Source organism: Hyla sarda, chromosome 1 (genome assembly GCF_029499605.1).
Source record: "Hyla sarda isolate aHylSar1 chromosome 1, aHylSar1.hap1, whole genome shotgun sequence".
NCBI classification, from domain to species: Eukaryota; Metazoa; Chordata; class Amphibia; order Anura; family Hylidae; genus Hyla; species Hyla sarda.
In genome coordinates this window covers 261,491,166-261,511,672 of record NC_079189.1, presented here as the reverse complement: position 1 = coordinate 261,511,672, position 20,507 = coordinate 261,491,166, and the positions used below count along the sequence as shown (strand labels likewise).

Below are 20,507 nucleotides of genomic sequence, written 5' to 3'. Positions count from 1 at the left end.
TCAATAAATCCTTTTCGGAATCGGAGCAGAAGCAGAGCAAAATGTCAACTGCACCCGGGATTCCCAGCCAGTCTCCCACGCTGGTACTTACCAGGCCCGAAGCTGGGTAGCAGTTTGCAATCTGACGAGAACAGGCGCATTCAGCTTAGGATGGCCGTAGACATCTCCACACCCTGTATACTGTGGATTTAAGCATCAATAAATCCTTTTCGGAATCGGAGCGGAAGGCGGCAACAGAGCAAAATGTCAACGACACCTGGGATTCACAGCCAGTCTCCCATGCTGGTACTCACCGGGCCCTAGGCTGGGTAGCAGTCTGCGATCTGACGAGAGCAGGCGCGTTCAGCTTAGGAAGGCCGTTAACAGCTTCATGCCCTTTATACTGTACATTTAGGCATCAATAAATCCTTTTCGGAATCGGAACGGAAGGCGGCAAAAGAGCAAAATGTCAACGGCAGCCGGGATTCCCAGCCAGTGTCCCATGCCGGTACTTACCGGGCCCTAAGATCTGTACCAGTCTGCGATCTGACGAGAGCAGGCGCGTTAAGCTTAGGATGGCCGTCGACAGCTTCACACCTTGTATACTGTGGATTTAAGCATCAATAAATTATTTTCGGAATCGGAGCGGAAGGCAGCAATAGAGCAAAATGTCAACGGCACCCAGGATTCCCAGCCAGTCTCCCATGCCAGTACTTACCGGGCCCTAAGCTGGGTAGCCGTCTGCGATCTGACGATAGCAGGCACGTTCAGCTTAGGATGGCCATTGACAGCTTCATGCTTTTTATACTGTGCATTTAAGCATCAATAAATCCTTTTCGGAATCGGAACGGAAGGCGGCAACAGAGCAAAATGTCAACTGCACACGGGATTCCCAGCCACTCTCCCATGCCGGTAGTTACTGGGCCCAAAGCTGGGTAGCAGTCTGCGATCTGACGAGAGCAGGCGCGTTCAGCTTAGGATGGCCGTTGACAGCTTCACACTTTGTATACTGTGGATTTAAGCATCAATAAATAATTTTCGGAATCGGAGCAAAATGTCAACTGCACCCAGGATTCCCAGCCAGTCTCCCATGCTGGTACCTACAAGGCCCTAAGCTGGATAGCAGTCTGACGAGAGCAGGCGCAATCAGCTTAGGATGGCCGTTGATAGCTTCTCGCCCTTTATACTGTGCATTTAAGCATCAATAAATCCTTTTCGGAATCGGAACGGAAGGCGGCAACAGAGCAAAATGTCAACGGCAGCCGGGATTCCCAGCCAGTGTCCCATGTCGGTACTTACCGGGCCCTAAGATCTGTACCAGTCTGCGATCTGACGAGAGCAGGCGCGTTAAGCTTAGGATGGCCGTCGACAGCTTCACACCTTGTATACTGTGGATTTAAGCATCAATAAATTCTTTTCGGAATCGGAGCGGAAGACAGCAATAGAGCAAAATGTCTACGGCACCTGGGATTCCCAGCCAGTCTCCCATGACAGTACTTACCGGGCCCTAAGCTGGGTAGCAGTCTGCGATCTGACGAGAGCAGGCGCGTTCAGCTTAGGGTGGCCATTGACAGCTTCATGCTTTTTATACTGTGCATTTAAGCATCAATAAATCCTTTTCGGAATCGGAGAGGAAGGCGGCAACAGAGCAAAATGTAAACTGCACCCGGGATTCCCAGGCAGTCTCCCATGCCTTTATTGGCCGGGCAGCAGTCTGCGATCTGACAAGAACAGGCACATTCAGCTTAGGATAGCCGTAGACGGCTTCACACCCTGTATACTGTGGATTTAAGCATCAATAAATCCTTTTCGGAAACGAAGCGGAAGGCGGCTACAGAGCAAAATGTCAACAACACCTGGGATTCCCAGCCAGTCTCCCATGCTGGTACTTACCGGGCCCTAAGCTGGGTAGCAGTCTGCGATCTGACGAGAGCAGGCGCGTTCAGCTTAGGATGGCCGTTGACAGCTTCACGCCCTTTATACTGTGCATTTAAGCATCAATAAATCCTTTTCGGAATCGGAACGGAAGGCAGCAACAGAGCAAAATGTCAACGGCAGCCGGGATTCCCAGCCAGTGTCCCATGCCGGTACTTACCGGGCCCTAAGATCTGTACCAGTCTGCGATCTGACGAGAGCAGGCGCGTTAAGCTTAGGATGGCCGTCGACAGCTTCACACCTTGTATACTGTGGATTTAAGCATCAATAAATTATTTTCGGAATCGGAGCGGAAGGCAGCAATAGGGCAAAATGTCAACCGGGATTCCCAGCCAGTCTCCCATGCCAGTACTTACCGGGCCCTAAGCTGGGTAGCAGTCTGCGATCTGATGAGAGCAGGCGCATTCAGCTTAGGATGGCCATTGACAGCTTCTTGATTTTTATACTGTGCATTTAAGCATCATTAAATCCTTTTCGGAATCGGAACGGAAGGCGGCAACAGAGCAAAATGTCAACTGCACCCGGGATTCCCAGCCAGTCTCCCATGCTGGTACTTACCAGGCCCTAAGCTGGGTAGCAGTCTGCGATCTGACGAGAGCAGGCGCGTTCAGCTTTGGATGGCCATTGACAGCTTCACACTTTGTATACTGTGGATTTAAGCATCAATAAATATTTTTATTAATCGGAGAGGAAGGCGGCAACAGAGCAAAATGTCAATGGCACCTTGGATTGCCAGCCAGTCTCCCACGCCGGTATCTGCCGGGCAGCAGTCTGCGATCTGAGGAGAGCAGACACGTTCAGCTTAGGATGGCCGTTGACAGCTTCACACCCTGTATATTGTGGATTTAAGCATCAATAAATCCTTTTCCGAATCGGAGCGGAAGGCGGCAACAGATTAAAATGTCAACTGCACCCGGGATTCCAGCCAGTCTACCATGCTGGTACTTACCAGGCCCTAAGCTGGGTAGCAGTCTGCGATCTGACGAGAGCAGGCGCGTTCAGCTTAGGATGGCCGTTGACAGCTTCACACTTTGTATACTGTGGATTTAAGCATCAATAAATAATTTTCGGAATCGGAGCAGAAACAGAGCAAAATGTCAACTGCACCCAGGATTCCCAGCCAGTCTCCCATGCTGGTACTTACCAGGCCCGAAGCTGGGTAGCAGTCTGAGAACAGGCACATTCAGCTTAGGATGGCCGTAGACATCTTCACACCCTGTATACTGTGGATTTAAGCATCAATAAATCCTTTTCGGAATCGGAGCGGAAGGCGGCAACAGAGCAAAATGTCAACGACACCTGGGATTCCCAGCCAGTCTCCCATGCTGGTATTTACCGGGCCCTAAGCTGGGTAGCAGTCTGCGATCTGACGAGAGCAGGCGCGTTCAGCTTAGGATGGCAGTTGACAGCTTCTCGCCCTTTATACTGTGCATTTAGGCATCAATAAATCCTTTTCGGAATCGGAACGGAAGGCGGCAACAGAGCAAAATGTCAACGGAAGCCGGGATTCCCAGCCAGTGTCCCATGCCGGTACTTACCGGGTCCTAAGATCTGTACCAGTCTGCGATCTGACGAGAGCAGGCGCGTTAAGCTTAGGATGGCCGTCGACAGCTTCACACCTTGTATACTGTGGATTTCAGCATCAATAAATTCTTTTCGGAATCGGAGCGGAAGGCAGCAATAGAGCAAAATGTCAACGGCACCCGGGATTCTCAGCCAGTCTCCCATGCCAGTACTTACCGGGCCCTAAGCTGAGTAGCAGTCTGCGATCTGACGAGAGCAGGCGCGTTCAGCTTAGGATGGCCATTGACAGCTTCATGCTTTTTATACTGTGCATTTAAGCATCAATAAATCCTTTTCGGAATCGTAGAGGAAGGCGGCAACAGAGCAAAATGTCAATAGCACCTTGGATTGACAGCCAGTCTCCCATGCCCGTACTTGCTGGGCAGCAGTCTGCGATCTGACAAGAACAGGCACATTCAGCTTAGGATAGCCGTAGACGGCTTCACACCCTGTATACTGTGGATTTAAGCATCAATAAATCCTTTTCGGAATCGGAGCGGAAGGCGGCTACAGAGCAAAATGTTAACAACACCTGGGATTCCCAGCCAGTCTCCCATGCTGGTACTTACCGGGTCCTAATCTGGGTAGCAGTCTGCGATCTGACGAGAGCAGGCGCGTTCAGCTTAGGATGGCAGTTGACATCTTTATGCCTTGTATATTGTGGATTTAAGCATCAATAAATATTTTTATTAATCGGAGAAGAAGGTGGCAACAGAGCAAAATGTCAATGGCACCTTGGATTGCCAGCCAGTCTCCCATGCCGGTATCTGCCGGGCAGCAGTCTGCGATCTGAGGAGAGCAGGCACGTTCAGGCTTAGGATGGCCGTTGACAGCTTCACACCCTGTATATTGTGGATTTAAGCATCAATAAATCCTTTTCCGAATTGGAGCGGAAGGCGGCAACAGATTAAAATATCAACTGCACCCGGGATTCCCAGCCAGTCTCCCATGCTGGTACTTACCAGGCCCTAAGCTGGGTAGCAGTCTGCGATCTGACAAGAGCAGGCGCGTTCAGCTTAGGATGGCCGTTGACAGCTTCACACTTTGTATACTGTGCATTTAAGCATCAATAAATCCTTTTCGGAATCGGAACGGAAGGCGGCAACAGAGCAAAATGTCAACGGCAGCCGGGATTCCCAGCCAGTGTCCCATGCCGGTACTTACCGGGCCCTAAGATCTGTACCAGTCTGCGATCTGAAGAGAGCAGGCGCGTTAAGCTTAGGATGGCCGTCGACAGCTTCACACCTTGTATACTGTGGATTTAAGCATCAATAAATTATTTTCGGAATCGGAGCGGAAGGCAGCAATAGAGCAAAATGTCAACGGCACCCGGGATTCCCAGCCAGTCTCCCATGCCAGTACTTACCGGGCCCTAAGCTGGGTAGCCGTCTGCGATCTGACGATAGCAGGCACGTTCAGCTTAGGATGGCCATTGACAGCTTCATGCTTTTTATACTGTGCATTTAAGCATCAATAAATCCTTTTCGGAATCGGAACGGAAGGCGGCAACAGAGCAAAATGTCAACTGCACACGGGATTCCCAGCCACTCTCCCATGCCGGTAGTTACTGGGCCCTAAGCTGGGTAGCAGTCTGCGATCTGACGAGAGCAGGCGCGTTCAGCTTAGGATGGCCGTTGACAGCTTCACACTTTGTATACTGTGGATTTAAGCATCAATAAATAATTTTCGGAATCGGAGCAAAATGTCAACTGCACCCAGGATTCCCAGCCAGTCTCCCATGCTGGTACTTACAAGGCCTTAAGCTGGATAGCAGTCTGCGATCTGACGAGAGCAAGCGCAATCAGCTTAGGATGGCCGTTGATAGCTTCTCGCCCTTTATACTGTGCATTTAAGCATCAATAAATCCTTTTCGGAATCGGAACGGAAGGCGGCAACAGAGCAAAATGTCAACGGCAGCCGGGATTCCCAGCCAGTGTCCCATGCCGGTACTTACCGGGCCCTAAGATCTGTACCAGTCTGCGATCTGACGAGAGCAGGCGCGTTAAGCTTAGGATGGCCGTCGACAGCTTCACACCTTGTATACTGTGGATTTAAGCATCAATAAATTCTTTTCGGAATCGGAGCGGAAGACAGCAATAGAGCAAAATGTCTACGGCACCTGGGATTCCCAGCCAGTCTCCCATGCCAGTACTTACCGGGCCCTAAGCTGGGTAGCAGTCTGCGATCTGACGAGAGCAAGCGCGTTCAGCTTAGGATGGCCATTGACAGCTTCATGCTTTTTATACTGTGCATTTAAGCATCAATAAATCCTTTTCGGAAACGGAGAGGAAGGCGGCAACAGAGCAAAATGTCAACAGCACCTTGGATTGCCAGCCAGTCTCCCATGCCCTTATTTGCCGGGCAGCAGTCTGCGATCTGACAAGAACAGGCACATTCAGCTTAGGATAGCCGTAGACGGCTTCACACCCTGTATACTGTGGATTTAAGCATCAATAAATCCTTTTCGGAATCGGAGCGGAAGGCGGCTACAGAGCAAAATGTCAACAACACCTGGGATTCCCAGCCAGTCTCCCATGCTGGTACTTACCGGGTCCTAATCTGGGTAGCAGTCTGCGATCTGACGAGAGCAGGCGCGTTCAGCTTAGGATGGCAGTTGACATCTTTATGCCTTGTATATTGTGGATTTAAGCATCAATAAATATTTTTATTAATCGGAGAAGAAGGTGGCAACAGAGCAAAATGTCAATGGCACCTTGGATTGCCAGCCAGTCTCCCATGCCGGTATCTGCCGGGCAGCAGTCTGCGATCTGAGGAGAGCAGGCACGTTCAGGCTTAGGATGGCCGTTGACAGCTTCACACCCTGTATATTGTGGATTTAAGCATCAATAAATCCTTTTCCGAATTGGAGCGGAAGGCGGCAACAGATTAAAATATCAACTGCACCCGGGATTCCCAGCCAGTCTCCCATGCTGGTACTTACCAGGCCCTAAGCTTGGTAGCAGTCTGCGATCTGACGAGAGCAGGCGCGTTCAGCTTAGGATGGCCATTGACAGCTTCATGCTTTTTATACTGTGCATTTAAGCATCAATAAATCCTTTTCGGAATCGGAGAGGAAGGCGGCAACAGAGCAAAATGTCAATAGCACCTTGGATTGCCAGCCAGTCTCCCATGCCCTTACTTGCCGGGCAGCAGTCTGCGATCTGACAAGAACAGGCACATTCAGCTTAGGATAGCCGTAGACGGCTTCACACCCTGTATACTGTGGATTTAAGCATCAATAAATCCTTTTCGGAAACGAAGCGGAAGGCGGCTACAGAGCAAAATGTCAACAACACCTGGAATTCCCAGCCAGTCTCCCATGCTGGTACTTACCGGGCCCTAAGCTGGGTAGCAGTCTGCGATCTGACGAGAGCAGGCGCGTTCAGCTTAGGATGGCCGTTGACAGCTTCACGCCCTTTATACTGTGCATTTAAGCATCAATAAATCCTTTTCGGAATCGGAACGGAAGGCGGCAACAGAGCAAAATGTCAACGGCAGCCGGGATTCCCAGCCAGTGTCCCATGCCGGTACTTACCGGGCCCTAAGATCTGTACCAGTCTGCGATCTGACGAGAGCAGGCGCATTAAGCTTAGGATGGCCGTCGACAGCTTCACACCTTGTATACTGTGGATTTAAGCATCAATAAATTATTTTCGGAATCGGAGCGGAAGGCAGCAATAGGGCAAAATGTCAACGGCAAACGGGATTCCCAGCCAGTCTCCCATGCCAGTACTTACCGGGCCCTAAGCTGGGTAGCCGTCTGCGATCTGACGATAGCAGGCACGTTCAGCTTAGGGTGGCCATTGACAGCTTCATGCTTTTTATACTGTGCATTTAAGCATCAATAAATCCTTTTCGGAATCGGAACGGAAGGCGGCAACAGAGCAAAATGTCAACTGCACACGGGATTCCCAGCCACTCTCCCATGCCGGTAGTTACTGGGCCCTAAGCTGGGTAGCAGTCTGCGATCTGACGAGAGCAGGCGCGTTCAGCTTAGGATGGCCGTTGACAGCTTCACACTTTGTATACTGTGGATTTAAGCATCAATAAATAATTTTCGGAATCGGAGCAAAATGTCAACTGCACCCAGGATTCCCAGCCAGTCTCCCATGCTGGTACTTACAAGGCCCTAAGCTGGATAGCAGTCTGCGATCTGACGAGAGCAGGCGCAATCAGCTTAGGATGGCCGTTGATAGCTTCTCGCCCTTTATACTGTGCATTTAAGCATCAATAAATCCTTTTCGGAATCGGAACGGAAGGCGGCAACAGAGCAAAATGTCAATGGCAGCCGGGATTCCCAGCCAGTGTCCCATGCCGGTACTTACCGGGCCCTAAGATCTGTACCAGTCTGCGATCTGACGAGAGCAGGCGCGTTAAGCTTAGGATGGCCGTCGACAGCTTCACACCTTGTATACTGTGGATTTAAGCATCAATAAATTCTTTTCGGAATCGGAGCGGAAGACAGCAATAGAGCAAAATGTCTACAGCACCTGGGATTCCCAGCCAGTCTCCCATGCCTGTACTTACCGGGCCCTAAGCTGGGTAGCAGTCTGCGATCTGACGAGAGCAAGCGCGTTCAGCTTAGGATGGCCATTGACAGCTTCATGCTTTTTATACTGTGCATTTAAGCATCAATAAATCCTTTTCGGAATCGGAGAGGAAGGCGGCAACAGAGCAAAATGTCAACAGCACCTTAGATTGCCAGCCAGTCTCCCATGCCCTTATTTGCCGGGCAGCAGTCTGCGATCTGACAAGAACAGGCACATTCAGCTTAGGATAGCCGTAGACGGCTTCACACCCTGTATACTGTGGATTTAAGCATCAATAAATCCTTTTCGGAAACGAAGCGGAAGGCGGCTACAGAGCAAAATGTCAACAACACCTGGGATTCCCAGCCAGTCTCCCATGCTGGTACTTACCGGGCCCTAAGCTGGGTAGCAGTCTGCGATCTGACGAGAGCAGGCGCGTTCAGCTTAGGATGGCCGTTGACAGCTTCACGCCCTTTATACTGTGCATTTAAGCATCAATAAATCCTTTTCGGAATCGGAACGGAACGGAAGCGGCAACAGAGCAAAATGTCAACGGCAGCCGGGATTCCCAGCCAGTGTCCCATGCCGGTACTTACCGGGCCCTAAGATCTGTACCAGTCTGCGATCTGACGAGAGCAGGCGCGTTAAGCTTAGGATGGCCGTCGACAGCTTCACACCTTGTATACTGTGGATTTAAGCATCAATAAATTAATTTCGGAATCGGAGCGGAAGGCAGCAATAGGGCAAAATGTCAACGGCAACCGGGATTCCCAGCCAGTCTCCCATGCCAGTACTTAACGGGCCCTAAGCTGGGTAGCAGTCTGCGATCTGACGAGAGCAGGCGCATTCAGCTTAGGATGGCCATTGACAGCTTCATGATTTATATACTGTGCATTTAAGCATCATTAAATCCTTTTCGGAATCGGAACGGAAGGCGGCAACAGAGCAAAATGTCAACGGCACCTGGGATTCCCAGCCAGTCTCCCATGCCAGTACTTACCGGGCCCTAAGCTGGGTAGCAGTCTGCGATCTGACGAGAGCAGGAGCGTTCAGCTTAGGATGGCCATTGACAGCTTCATGCTTTTTATACTGTGCATTTAAGCATCAATAAATCCTTTTCGGAATCGGAGAGGAAGGCGGCAACAGAGCAAAATGTCAATAGCACCTTGGATTGCCAGCCAGTCTCCCATGCCCGTACTTGCCGGGCAGCAGTCTGCGATCTGACAAGAACAGGCACATTCAGCTTAGGATAGCCGTAGACGGCTTCACACAATGTATACTGTGGATTTAAGCATCAATAAATCCTTTTCGGAATCGGAACGGAAGGCGGCAACAGAGCAAAATGTCAACGGCAGCCGGGATTCCCAGCCAGTGTCCCATGCCGGTACTTATCGGGCCCTAAGATCTGTACCAGTCTGAGATCTGACGAGAGCAGGCGCGTTAAGCTTAGGATGGCCGTCGACAGCTTCACACCTTGTATACTGTGGATTTAAGCATCAATAAATTATTTTCGGAATCGGAGCGGAAGGCAGCAATAGAGCAAAATGTCAACCGGGATTCCCAGCCAGTCTCCCATGCCAGTACTTACCGGGCCCTAAGCTGGGTAGCAGTCTGCGATCTGACGAGAGCAGGCGCGTTCAGCTTAGGATGGCCATTGACAGCTTCATGCTTTTTATACTGTGCATTTAAGCATCAATAAATCCTTTTCGAAATCGGAACGGAAGGCGGCAACAGAGCAAAATGTCAACTGCACCCGGGATTCCCAGCCAGTCTCCCATGCCGGTACTTACTGGGCCCTAAGCTGGGTAGCAGTCTGCGATCTGACGAGAGCAGGCGCGTTCAGCTTAGGATGGCCGTTGACAGCTTCACACTTTGTATACTGTGGATTTAAGCATCAATAAATATTTTTTTAATCGGAGAGGAAGGCGGCAACAGAGCAAAATGTCAATGACACCTTGGATTGCCAGCCAGTCTCCCATGCCGGTAACTGCCGGGCAGCAGTCTGCGATCTGAGGAGAGCAGGCACGTTCAGGCTTAGGATGGCCGTTGACAGCTTCACACCCTGTATATTGTGGATTTAAGCATCAATAAATCCTTTTCCGAATCGGAGCGGAAGGCGGCAACAGAATAAATTGTCAACTGCACCCAGGATTCCCAGCCAGTCTCCCATGCTGGTACTTACCAGGCCCTTAGCTGGGTAGCAGTCTGCGATCTGACGAGAGCAGGCGCGTTCAGCTTAGGATGGCCGTTGACAGCTTCACACTTTGTATACTGTGGATTTAAGCATCAATAAATAATTTTCAGAATCGGAGCAGAAACAGAGCAAAATGTCAACTGCACCCGGGATTCCCAGCCAGTCTCCCATGCTGGTACTTACCAGGCGCGAAGCTGGGTAGCAGTCTGTGATCTGACGAGAACAGGCGCATTCAGCTTAGGATGGCCGTAGACATCTTCACACCCTGTATACTGTGGATTTAAGCATCAATAAATCCTTTTCGGAATCGGAGCGTAAGGCGGCTACAGAGCAAAATGTCAATGACACCTGGAATTCCCAGCCAGTCTCCCATGCTGGTACTTACCGGGCCCTAAGCTGGGTAGCAGTCTGCGATCTGACGAGAGCAGGCGCGTTCAGCTTAGGATGGCCGTTGATAACTTCTCGCCCTTTATACTGTGCATTTAAGCATCAATAAATCCTTTTCGGAATCGGAACGGAAGGCGGCAACAGAGCAAAATGTAAACTGCACCCGGGATTCCCAGCCAGTCTCCCATGCCGGTACTTACTGGGCCCTAAGCTGGGAAGCAGTCTGCGATCTGACGAGAGCAGGCACGTTCAGCTTAGGATGGCCGTTGACATCTTCATATATTGTATATTGTGGATTTAAGCATCAATAAATATTTTTATTAATCGGAGAGGAAGGCGGCAACAGAGCAAAATGTCAATGGCACCTTGGATTGCCAGCCAGTCTCCCATGCCGGTATCTGCCGGGCAGCAGTCTGCGATCTGAGGAGAGCAGACATGTTCAGCTTAGGATGGCCGTTGACAGCTTCACACCCTGTACATTGTGGATTTAAGCATCAATAAATCCTTTTCCGAATCGGAGCGGAATGCGGCAACAGATTAAAATGTCAACTGCACCCGGGATTCCAGCCAGTCTACCATGCTGGTACTTACCAGGCCCTAAGCTGGGTAGCAGTCTGCGATCTGACGAGAGCAGGCGCGTTCAGCTTAGGATGGCCGTTGACAGCTTCACACTTTGTATACTGTGGATTTAAGCATCAATAAATAATTTTCGGAATCGGAGCAGAAACAGAGCAAAATGTCAACTGCACCCGGGATTCCCAGCCAGTCTCCCATGCTGGTACTTACCAGGCCCGAAGCTGGGTAGCAGTCTGCGATCTGACGAGAACAGACACATTCAGCTTAGGATGGCCATAGACATTTTCACACCCTGTATACTGTGGATTTAAGCATCAATAAATCCTTTACGGAATCGGAGCGGAAGGCGGCAACAGAGCAAAATGTCAACGACACCTGGGATTCCCAGTCAGTCTCCCATGCTGGTACTTACCGGGCCCTAAGCTGGGTAGCAGTCTGCGATCTGACGAGAACAGGCGCGATCAGCCTAGGTTGGCCGTTGACATCTTCTTGTCCTTTATACTGTGCATTTAAGCATCAATAAATCCTTTTCGGAATCGGAACGGAAGGCGGCAACAGAGCAAAATGTCAACGGCAGCCGGGATTCCCAGCCAGTGTCCCATGCCGGTACTTACCGGGCCCTAAGATCTGTACCAGTCTGCGATCTGACGAGAGCAGGCGCGTTAAGCTTAGGATGGCCGTCGACAGCTTCACACCTTGTATACTGTGGATTTAAGCATCAATAAATTATTTTCGGAATCGGAGCGGAAGGCAGCAATAGAGCAAAATGTCAACGGCACCCGGGATTCCCAGCCAGTCTCCCATGCCAGTACTTACCGGGCCCTAAGCTGGGTAGCAGTCTGCGATCTGACGAGAGCAGGCGCGTTCAGCTAAGGATGGCCATTGACAGCTTCATGCTTTTTATACTGTGCATTTAAGCATCAATAAATCCTTTTCGGAATCCGAGCGGAAGGCGGCTACAGAGCAAAATGTCAACAACACCTGGGATTCCCAGCCAGTCTCCCATGCTGGTACTTACTGGGCCCTAAGCTAGGTAGCAGTCTGCGATCTGACGAGAGCAGGCGCGTTCAGCTTAGGATGGCTGTTGAAAGCTTCACACCCTTTATACTGTGCATTTAAGCATCAATAAATCCTTTTCCGAATCGGAGCGGAAGGCGGCAACAGATTAAAATGTCAAATGCACCCGGGATTCCCAGCCAGTCTCCCATGCTGGTACTTACCAGGCCCTAAGCTGGGTAGCAGTCTGCGATCTGACGAGAGCAGGCGCGTTCAGCATAGGATGGCCGTTGACAGCTTCACACTTTGTATACTGTGCATTTAAGCATCAATAAATCCTTTTCGGAATCGGAACGGAAGGCGGCAACAGAGCAAAATGTCAACGGACACCGGGATTCCCAGCCAGTGTCCCATGCCAGTACTTACCGGGCCCTAAGATCTGTACCAGTCTGCGATCTGACGAGAGCAGGCGCGTTAAGCTTGGGATGGCCATTGACAGCTTCACGATTTTTATACTGTGCATTTAAGCATCAATAAATCCTTTTCGGAATCGAAACGGAAGGCGGCAACAGAGCAAAATGTCAACGGCAGCCGGGATTCCCAGCCAGTCTCCCGTGCCGGTACTTACTGGGCCCTAAGCTGGGTAGCAGCCTGCGATCTGACGAGAGCATGCGCGTTCAGCTTAGGATGGCCGTTGACATCTTCTCGCATTGTATAATGTGGATTTAAGCATCAATAAATATTTTTATTAATCGGAGAGGAAGGCGGCAACAGAGCAAAATGTCAATGGCACCTTGGATTGCCAGCCAGTCTCCCACGCCGGTATCTGCCGGGCAGCTGTCTGCGATCTGAGGAGAGCAGACACGTTCAGCTTAGGATGGCCGTTGACAGCTTCACACACTGTATATTGTGGATTTAAGCATCAATAAATCCTTTTCCGAATCGGAGCGGAAGGCGGCAACAGATTAAAATGTCAACTGCAGCCGGGATTCCAGCCAGTCTACCATGCTGGTACTTACCAGGCCCTAAGCTGGGTAGCAGTCTGCGATCTGACGAGAGCAGGCGCGTTCAGCTTAGGATGGCCGTTGACAGCTTCACACTTTGTATACTGTGGATTTAAGCATCAATAAATAATTTTCGGAAATCGGAGCAGAAACAGAGCAAAATGTCAACTGCACCCGGGATTCCCAGCCAGTCTCCCATGCTGGTACTTACCAGGCCCGAGGCTGGGTAGCAGTCTGCGATCTGACGAGAACAGACACATTCAACTTAGGATGGCCGTAGACATCTTCACACTCTGTATACTGTGGATTTAAGCATCAATAAATCCTTTACGGAATCGGAGCGGAAGGCGGCAACAGAGCAAAATATCAACGACACCTGGGATTCCCAGCCAGTCTACCATGCTGGTACTTACCGGGCCCTAAGCTGGGTAGCAGTCTGCGATCTGACGAGAGCAGGCACGTTCAGCTTAGGATGGCCGTTGACAGCTTCACGCTCTTTATACTGTGGATTTAAGCATCAATAAATCCTTTTCGGAATCGGAACGGAAGGCGGCAACAGAGCAAAATGTCAACTGCACCCGGGATTCCCAGCCAGTCTCCCATGCAGGTACTTACTGGGCCCTAAGCTGGGTAGCAGTCTGCGATCTGACGAGAGCAGGCGCGTTCAGCTTAGGATGGCCGTTGACATCTTCACGCCTTGTATATTGTGGATTTAAGCATCAATAAATATTTTTTTAATCGGAGAGGAAGGCGGCAACAGAGCAAAATGTCAATGGCACCTTGGATTGCCAGCCAGTCTCCCATGCCGGTAACTGCCAGGCAGCAGTCTGCGATCTGAGGAGAGCAGGCATGTTCAGGCTTAGGATGGCCGTTGACAGCTTCACATCCTGTATATTGTGGATTTAAGCATCAATAAATCCTTTTCCGAATCGGAGCGGAAGGCGGCAACAGATTAAAATTTCAACTGCACCCGGGATTCCCAGCCAGTCTCCCATGCTGGTACTTACCAGGCCCTAAGCTGGGTAGCAATCTGCGATCTGACGAGAGCAGGCGCGTTCAGCTTAGGATGGCCGTTGTCATCTTCATGCCTTGTATACTGTGGATTTAAGCATCAATAAATATTTTTTTTAATCGGAGAGGAAGGCGGCAACAGAGCAAAATGTCAATAGCACCTTGGATTGCCAGCCAGTCTCCCATGCCCGTACTTGCCGGGCAGCAGTCTGCGATCTGACAAGAACAGGCGCATTCAGCTTAGGATGGCCGTAGACGGCTTCACACCCTGTATACTGTAGATTTAAGCATCAATAAATCCTTTTCGGAATCGGAGCGTAAGGCGGCAACAGAGCAAAATGTCAACGACACCTGGGATTCCCAGCCAGTCTCCCATGCTGGTACTTACCGGGCCCTAAGCTGGGTAGCAGTCTGCGATCTGACGAGAGCAGGCGCGTTCAGCTTAGGATGGCTGTTGACAGCTTCCCACTTTGTATACTGTGGATTTAAGCATCAATAAATAATTTTCGGAATCGGAGCAGAAACAGAGCAAAATGTCAACTGCACCCGGGATTCCCAGACAGTCTCCCATGCTGGTACTTACCAGGCCCGAAGCAGGGTAGCAGTCTGCGATCTGACGAGAACAGGCGCATTCAGCTTAGGATGGCCGTAGACATCTTCACACCCTGTATACTGTGGATTTAAGCATCAATAAATCCTTTTCGGAATCGGCGCGGAAGGCGGCAACAGAGCAAAATGTCAACGACACCTGGGATTCCCAGCCAATCTCCCATGCTGGTACTTACCGGGCCCTAAGCTGGGTAGCAGTCTGCGATCTGATGAGAGCAGGCGCGTTCAGCTTAGGATGGCCGTTGACAGCTTCTCGCCCATTATACTGTGCATTTAAGCATCAATAAATCCTTTTCGGAATCGGAACGGAAGGCGGCAACAGAGCAAAATGTCAACGGCAGCCGGGATTCCCAGCCAGTATCCCATGCCGGTACTTACCGGGCCCTAAGATCTGTACCAGTCTGCGATCTGACGAGAGCAGGCGCGTTAAGCTTAGGATGGCCGTCGACAGCTTCACACCTTGTATACTGTGGATTTAAGCATCAATAAATTCTTTTCGGAATCGGAGCGGAAGGCAGCAATAGAGCAAAACGTCAACGGCACCCGGGATTCCCAGCCAGTCTCCCATGCCAGTACTTACCGGGCCCTAAGCTGGGTAGCAGTCTGCGATCTGACGAGAGCAGGCGCGTTCAGCTTAGGATGGCCATTGACAGCTTCATGCTTTTTATACTGTGCATTTAAGCATCAATAAATCCTTTTCGGAATCGGAGAGGAAGGCGGCAACAGAGCAAAATGTCAATAGCACTTTGGATTGCCAGCCAGTCTCCCATGCCGGTAACTGCCGGGCAGCAGTCTGCGATCTGAGGAGAGCAGGCACGTTCAGGCTTAGGATGGCCGTTGACAGCTTCACACCCTGTATATTGTGGATTTAAGCATCAATAAATCCTTTTCGGAATGAGAGCGGAAGGCGGCTAAAGAGCAATATGTCAACAACACCTGGGATTCCCAGCCAGTCTCCCATGCTGGTACTTACCGGGCCCTAAGCTGGGTAGCAGTCTGCAATCTGACGAGAGCAGGCGCGTTCAGCTTAGGATGGCCGTTGACAGCTTCACGCCCTTTATACTGTGCATTTAAGCATCAATAAATCCTTTTCGGAATCGGAACGGAAGGTGGCAACAGAGCAAAATGTCAACTGCACCCGGGATTCCCAGCCAGTCTCCCATGCTGGTACTTACTGGGCCCTAAGCTGGGTAGCAGTCTGCGATCTGACGAGAGCAGGCGCGTTCAGCTTAGGATGGCCGTTGACATCTTCACGCCTTGTATATTGTAAATTTAAGCATCAATAAATATTTTTATTTATTCGGAGAGGATGGCGTCAACAGAGCAAAATGTCAATGGCACCTTGGATTGCCAGCCAGTCTCCCATGCCGGTAACTGCCGGGCAGCAGCCTGCAATCTGAGGAGAGCAGGCACGTTCAGGCTTAGGATGGCCGTTGACAGCTTCACACCCTGTATATTGTGGATTTAAGCATCAATAAATCCTTTTCCGAATCGGAGAGGAAGGCGGCAACAGATTAAAATGTCAACTGCACCCGGGATTCCCAGCCAGTCTCCCATGCTGGTACTTACCAGGCCCTAAGCTGGGTAGCAGTCTGCGATCTGACGAGAGCAGGCGCATTCAGCTTAGGATGGACGTTGACAGCTTCACACTTTGTATACTGTGGATTTAAGCATCAATAAATAATTTTCGGAATCGGAGCAGAAACAGAGCAAAATGTCAACTGCACCTGGGATTCCCAGCCAGTCTCCCATGCTGGTACTTACCAGGCCCAAAGCTGGGTACCAGTCTGCGATCTGATGAGAGCAGGCGCGTTAAGCTTAGGATGGCCGTCGACAGCTTCACACCTTGTATACTGTGGATTTAAGCATCAATAAATTCTTTTCGGAATCGGAGCGGAAGGCAGCAATAGAGCAAAATGTCAAAGGCACCCGGGATTCCCAGCCAGTCTCCCATGCCAGTATTTACCGGGCCCTAAGCTGGGTAGCAGTCTGCGATCTGACGAGAGCAGGTGCGTTCAGCTTAGGATGGCCATTGACAGCTTCATGCATTTTATACTGTGCATTTAAGCATCAATAAATCCTTTTCGGAATCGGAGAGGAAGGCGGCAACAGAGCAAAATGTCAATAGCACCTTGGATTGCCAGCCAGTCTCCCATGCCCGTTCTTGCCGGGCAGCAGTCTGCGATCTGACAAGAACAGGCACATTCAGCTTAGGATAGCCGTAGACGGCTTCACACACTGTATACTGTGGATTTAAGCATCAATGAATCCTTTTCGGAATCGGAGCGGAAGGCGGCTAAAGAGCAAAATGTCAACAACACCTGGGATTCCCAGCCAGTCTCCCATGCTGGTACTTACCGGGCCCTAAGCTGGGTAGCAGTCTGCGATCTGACGAGAGCAGGCGCGTTCAGCTTAGGATGGCCGTTGACAGCTTCACGCCCTTTATACTGTGCATTTAAGCATCAATAAATCCTTTTCGGAATCGGAACGGAAGGTGGCAACAGAGCAAAATGTCAACTGCACCCGGGATTCCCAGCCAGTCTCCCATGCCGGTACTTACTGGGCCCTAAGCTGGGTAGCAGTCTGCGATCTGACAAGAGCAGGCGCGTTCAGCTTAGGATGGCCGTTGACATCTTCATGCCTTGTATATTGTGGATTTAAGCATCAATAAATATTTTTATTAATCGGAGAGGATGGCGGCAACAGAGCAAAATGTCAATGGCACCTTGGATTGCCAGCCAGTCTCCCATGCCGGTAACTGCCGGGCAGCAGTCTGCGATCTGAGGAGAGCAGACACGTTCAGGCTTAGGATGGCCGTTGACAGCTTCACACCCTGTATATTGTGGATTTAAGCATCAATAAATCCTTTTCCGAATCGGAGCGGAAGGCGGCAACAGATTAAAATGTCAACTGCACCCGGGATTCCCAGCCAGTCTCCCATGCTGATACTTACCATGCCCTAAGCTGGGTAGCAGTCTGCAATCTGACGAGAGCAGGCGCATTCAGCTTAGGATGGCCGTTGACAGCTTCACACTTTGTATACTGTGGATTTAAGCATCAATAAATTCTTTTCGGAATCGGAGCGGAAGGCAGCAATAGAGCAAAATGTCAACGGCACCCGGGATTCCCAGACAGTCTCCCATGCCAGTACTTACCGGGCCCTAAGCTGGGTAGCAGTCTGCGATCTGACGAGAGCAGGTGCGTTCAGCTTAGGATGGCCATTGACAGCTTCATGCATTTTATACTGTGCATTTAAGCATCAATAAATCCTTTTCGGAATCGGAGAGGAAGGCGGCAACAGAGCAAAATGTCAATAGCACCTTGGATTGCCAGCCAGTCTCCCATGCCCGTTCTTGCCGGGCAGCAGTCTGCAATCTGACAAGAACAGGCACATTCAGCTTAGGATAGCCGTAGACGGCTTCACACACTGTATACTGTGGATTTAAGCATCAATAAATCCTTTTCGGAATCGGAGCGGAAGGCGGCTAAAGAGCAAAATGTCAACAACACCTGGGATTCCCAGCCAGTCTCCCATGCTGGTACTTACCGGGCCCTAAGCTGGGTAGCAGTCTGCGATCTGACGAGAGCAGGCGCGTTCAGCTTAGGAAGGCCGTTGACAGCTTCACGCCCTTTATACTGTGCATTTAAGCATCAATAAATCCTTTTCGGAATCGGAACGGAAGGTGGCAACAGAGCAAAATGTCAACTGCACCCGGGATTCCCAGCCAGTCTCCCATGCCGGTACTTACTGGGCCCTAAGCTGGGTAGCAGTCTGCGATCTGACAAGAGCAGGCGCGTTCAGCTTAGGATGGCCGTTGACATCTTCATGCCTTGTATATTGTGGATTTAAGCATAAATAAATATTTTTATTAATCGGAGAGGATGGCGGCAACAGAGCAAAATGTCAATGGCACCTTGGATTGCCAGCCAGTCTCCCATGCCGGTAACTGCCGGGCAGCAGTCTGCGATCTGAGGAGAGCAGGCATGTTCAGGCTTAGGATGGCCGTTGACAGCTTCACACCCTGTATATTGTGGATTTAAGCATCAATAAATCCTTTTCCGAATCGGAGCGGAAGGCGGCAACAGATTAAAATGTCAACTGCACGCGGGATTCCCAGCCAGTCTCCCATGCTGATACTTACCATGCCCTAAGCTGGGTAGCAGTCTGCGATCTGACGAGAGCAGGCGCGTTCAGCTTAGGATGGCCGTTGACAGCTTCACTCTTTGTATACTGTGGATTTAAGCATCAATAAATAATTTTCGGAATCGGAGCAGAAACAGAGCAAAATGTCAACTGCACCTGTGATTCCCAGCCAGTCTCCCATGCTGGTACTTACCAGGCCCGAAGCTGGGTAGCAGTCTGTGATCTGACGAGAACAGGCGCATTCAGCTTAGGTTGGCCGTAGACATCTTCACACCCTGTATACTGTGGATTTAAGCATCAATAAATCCTTTTCGGAAACGGAGCGGAAGGCGGCAACAGAGCAAAATGTCAACGACACCTGGGATTCCCTGCCAGTCTCCCATGCTGGTACTTACCGGGCCCTAAGCTGGGTAGCAGTCTGCGATCTGACGAGAGCAGGCGCGTTCAGCTTAGGATGGCCGTTGACAGCTTCTCGCCCTTTATACTGTGCATTTAAGAATCAATAAATCCTTTTCGGAATCGGAGCGGAAGGCAGCAATAGAGCAAAATGTCAACGGCACCCGGGATTCCCAGTCAGTCTCCCATGCCAGTACTTACCGGGCCCTAAGCTGGGTAGCAGTCTGCGATCTGACGAGAGCAGGCGCGTTCAGCTTAGGTTGGCCGTAGACATCTTCACACCCTGTATACTGTGGATTTAAGCATCAATAAATCCTTTTCGGAAACGGAGCGGAAGGCGGCAACAGAGCAAAATGTCAACGGCAGCCGGGATTCCCAGCCAGTGTCCCATGCCGGTACTTACCGGGCCCTAAGATCTGTACCAGTCTGCGATCTGACGAGAGCAGGCGCGTTAAGCTTAGGATGGCCGTCGACAGCTTCACACCTTGTATACTGTGGATTTAAGCATCAATAAATTATTTTCGGAATCGGAGCGGAAGGCAGCAATAGAGCAAAATGTCAACGGCACCCGGGATTCCCAGTCAGTCTCCCATGCCAGTACTTACCGGGCTCTAAGCTGGGTAGCAGTCTGCGATCTGACGAGAGCAGGCGCGTTCAGCTTAGGATGGCCATTGACAGCTTCATGCTTTTTATACTGTGCATTTAAACATCAATAAATCCTTTTCGAATTCGGAACGGAAGGCGGCAACAGAGCAAAATGTCAACTGCACCCGGGATTCCCAGCCAGTGTCCCATACCGGTACTTACTGGGCTCTAAGCTGCGTAGCAGTCTGCGATCTGACGAGAGCAGGCACGTTCAGCTTAGGATGGCCATTGACATCTTCACGCCTTGTATACTGTGGATTTAAGCATATATAAATTTTTTTTTTAATCGGAGAGGAAGGCGGCAACAGAGCAAAATGTCAATAGCACCTTGGATTGCCAGCCAGTCTCCCATGCCCGTACTTGCCGGGCAGCAGTCTGCGATCTGACAAGAACAGACGCACTCAGCTTAGGATAGCCGTAGACGGCTTCACACCCTGTATACTGTAGATTTAAGCATCAATAAATCCTTTTCGGAATCTGAGAAAAATGTCTACAGAGCTACAGAGCAAAATGTCAACAACACCTGAGATTCCCAGCCA

At 50.5% G+C, this 20,507-nt stretch overlaps 15 pseudogenes; all 15 read right to left on the bottom strand.

Moving 5' to 3' along the window:
• Positions 1 to 1,823: 1,823 nt before the first annotated feature.
• Positions 1,824 to 1,943, bottom strand: LOC130320703 (5S ribosomal RNA; annotated as a pseudogene).
• Positions 1,944 to 3,605: 1,662 nt separating this feature from the next.
• On the bottom strand, positions 3,606 to 3,725 carry LOC130318752 (5S ribosomal RNA; annotated as a pseudogene).
• A 1,859-nt stretch (positions 3,726 to 5,584) lies between these two features.
• On the bottom strand, positions 5,585 to 5,704 carry LOC130346062 (5S ribosomal RNA; annotated as a pseudogene).
• Positions 5,705 to 6,761: 1,057 nt separating this feature from the next.
• On the bottom strand, positions 6,762 to 6,881 carry LOC130316399 (5S ribosomal RNA; annotated as a pseudogene).
• Positions 6,882 to 8,347: 1,466 nt separating this feature from the next.
• Positions 8,348 to 8,467, bottom strand: LOC130320693 (5S ribosomal RNA; annotated as a pseudogene).
• A 288-nt stretch (positions 8,468 to 8,755) lies between these two features.
• Positions 8,756 to 8,875, bottom strand: LOC130352465 (5S ribosomal RNA; annotated as a pseudogene).
• Positions 8,876 to 8,957: 82 nt separating this feature from the next.
• Positions 8,958 to 9,077, bottom strand: LOC130351034 (5S ribosomal RNA; annotated as a pseudogene).
• A 2,853-nt stretch (positions 9,078 to 11,930) lies between these two features.
• On the bottom strand, positions 11,931 to 12,050 carry LOC130322633 (5S ribosomal RNA; annotated as a pseudogene).
• A 2,860-nt stretch (positions 12,051 to 14,910) lies between these two features.
• On the bottom strand, positions 14,911 to 15,030 carry LOC130327624 (5S ribosomal RNA; annotated as a pseudogene).
• A 284-nt stretch (positions 15,031 to 15,314) lies between these two features.
• Positions 15,315 to 15,434, bottom strand: LOC130321973 (5S ribosomal RNA; annotated as a pseudogene).
• Positions 15,435 to 17,092: 1,658 nt separating this feature from the next.
• Positions 17,093 to 17,212, bottom strand: LOC130320686 (5S ribosomal RNA; annotated as a pseudogene).
• Positions 17,213 to 17,889: 677 nt separating this feature from the next.
• On the bottom strand, positions 17,890 to 18,009 carry LOC130330007 (5S ribosomal RNA; annotated as a pseudogene).
• Positions 18,010 to 18,281: 272 nt separating this feature from the next.
• LOC130352496 (5S ribosomal RNA) lies at positions 18,282 to 18,401 on the bottom strand (annotated as a pseudogene).
• An 872-nt stretch (positions 18,402 to 19,273) lies between these two features.
• Positions 19,274 to 19,393, bottom strand: LOC130331945 (5S ribosomal RNA; annotated as a pseudogene).
• An 82-nt stretch (positions 19,394 to 19,475) lies between these two features.
• On the bottom strand, positions 19,476 to 19,595 carry LOC130351953 (5S ribosomal RNA; annotated as a pseudogene).
• Between the last annotated feature and the right edge of the window lie 912 nt (positions 19,596 to 20,507).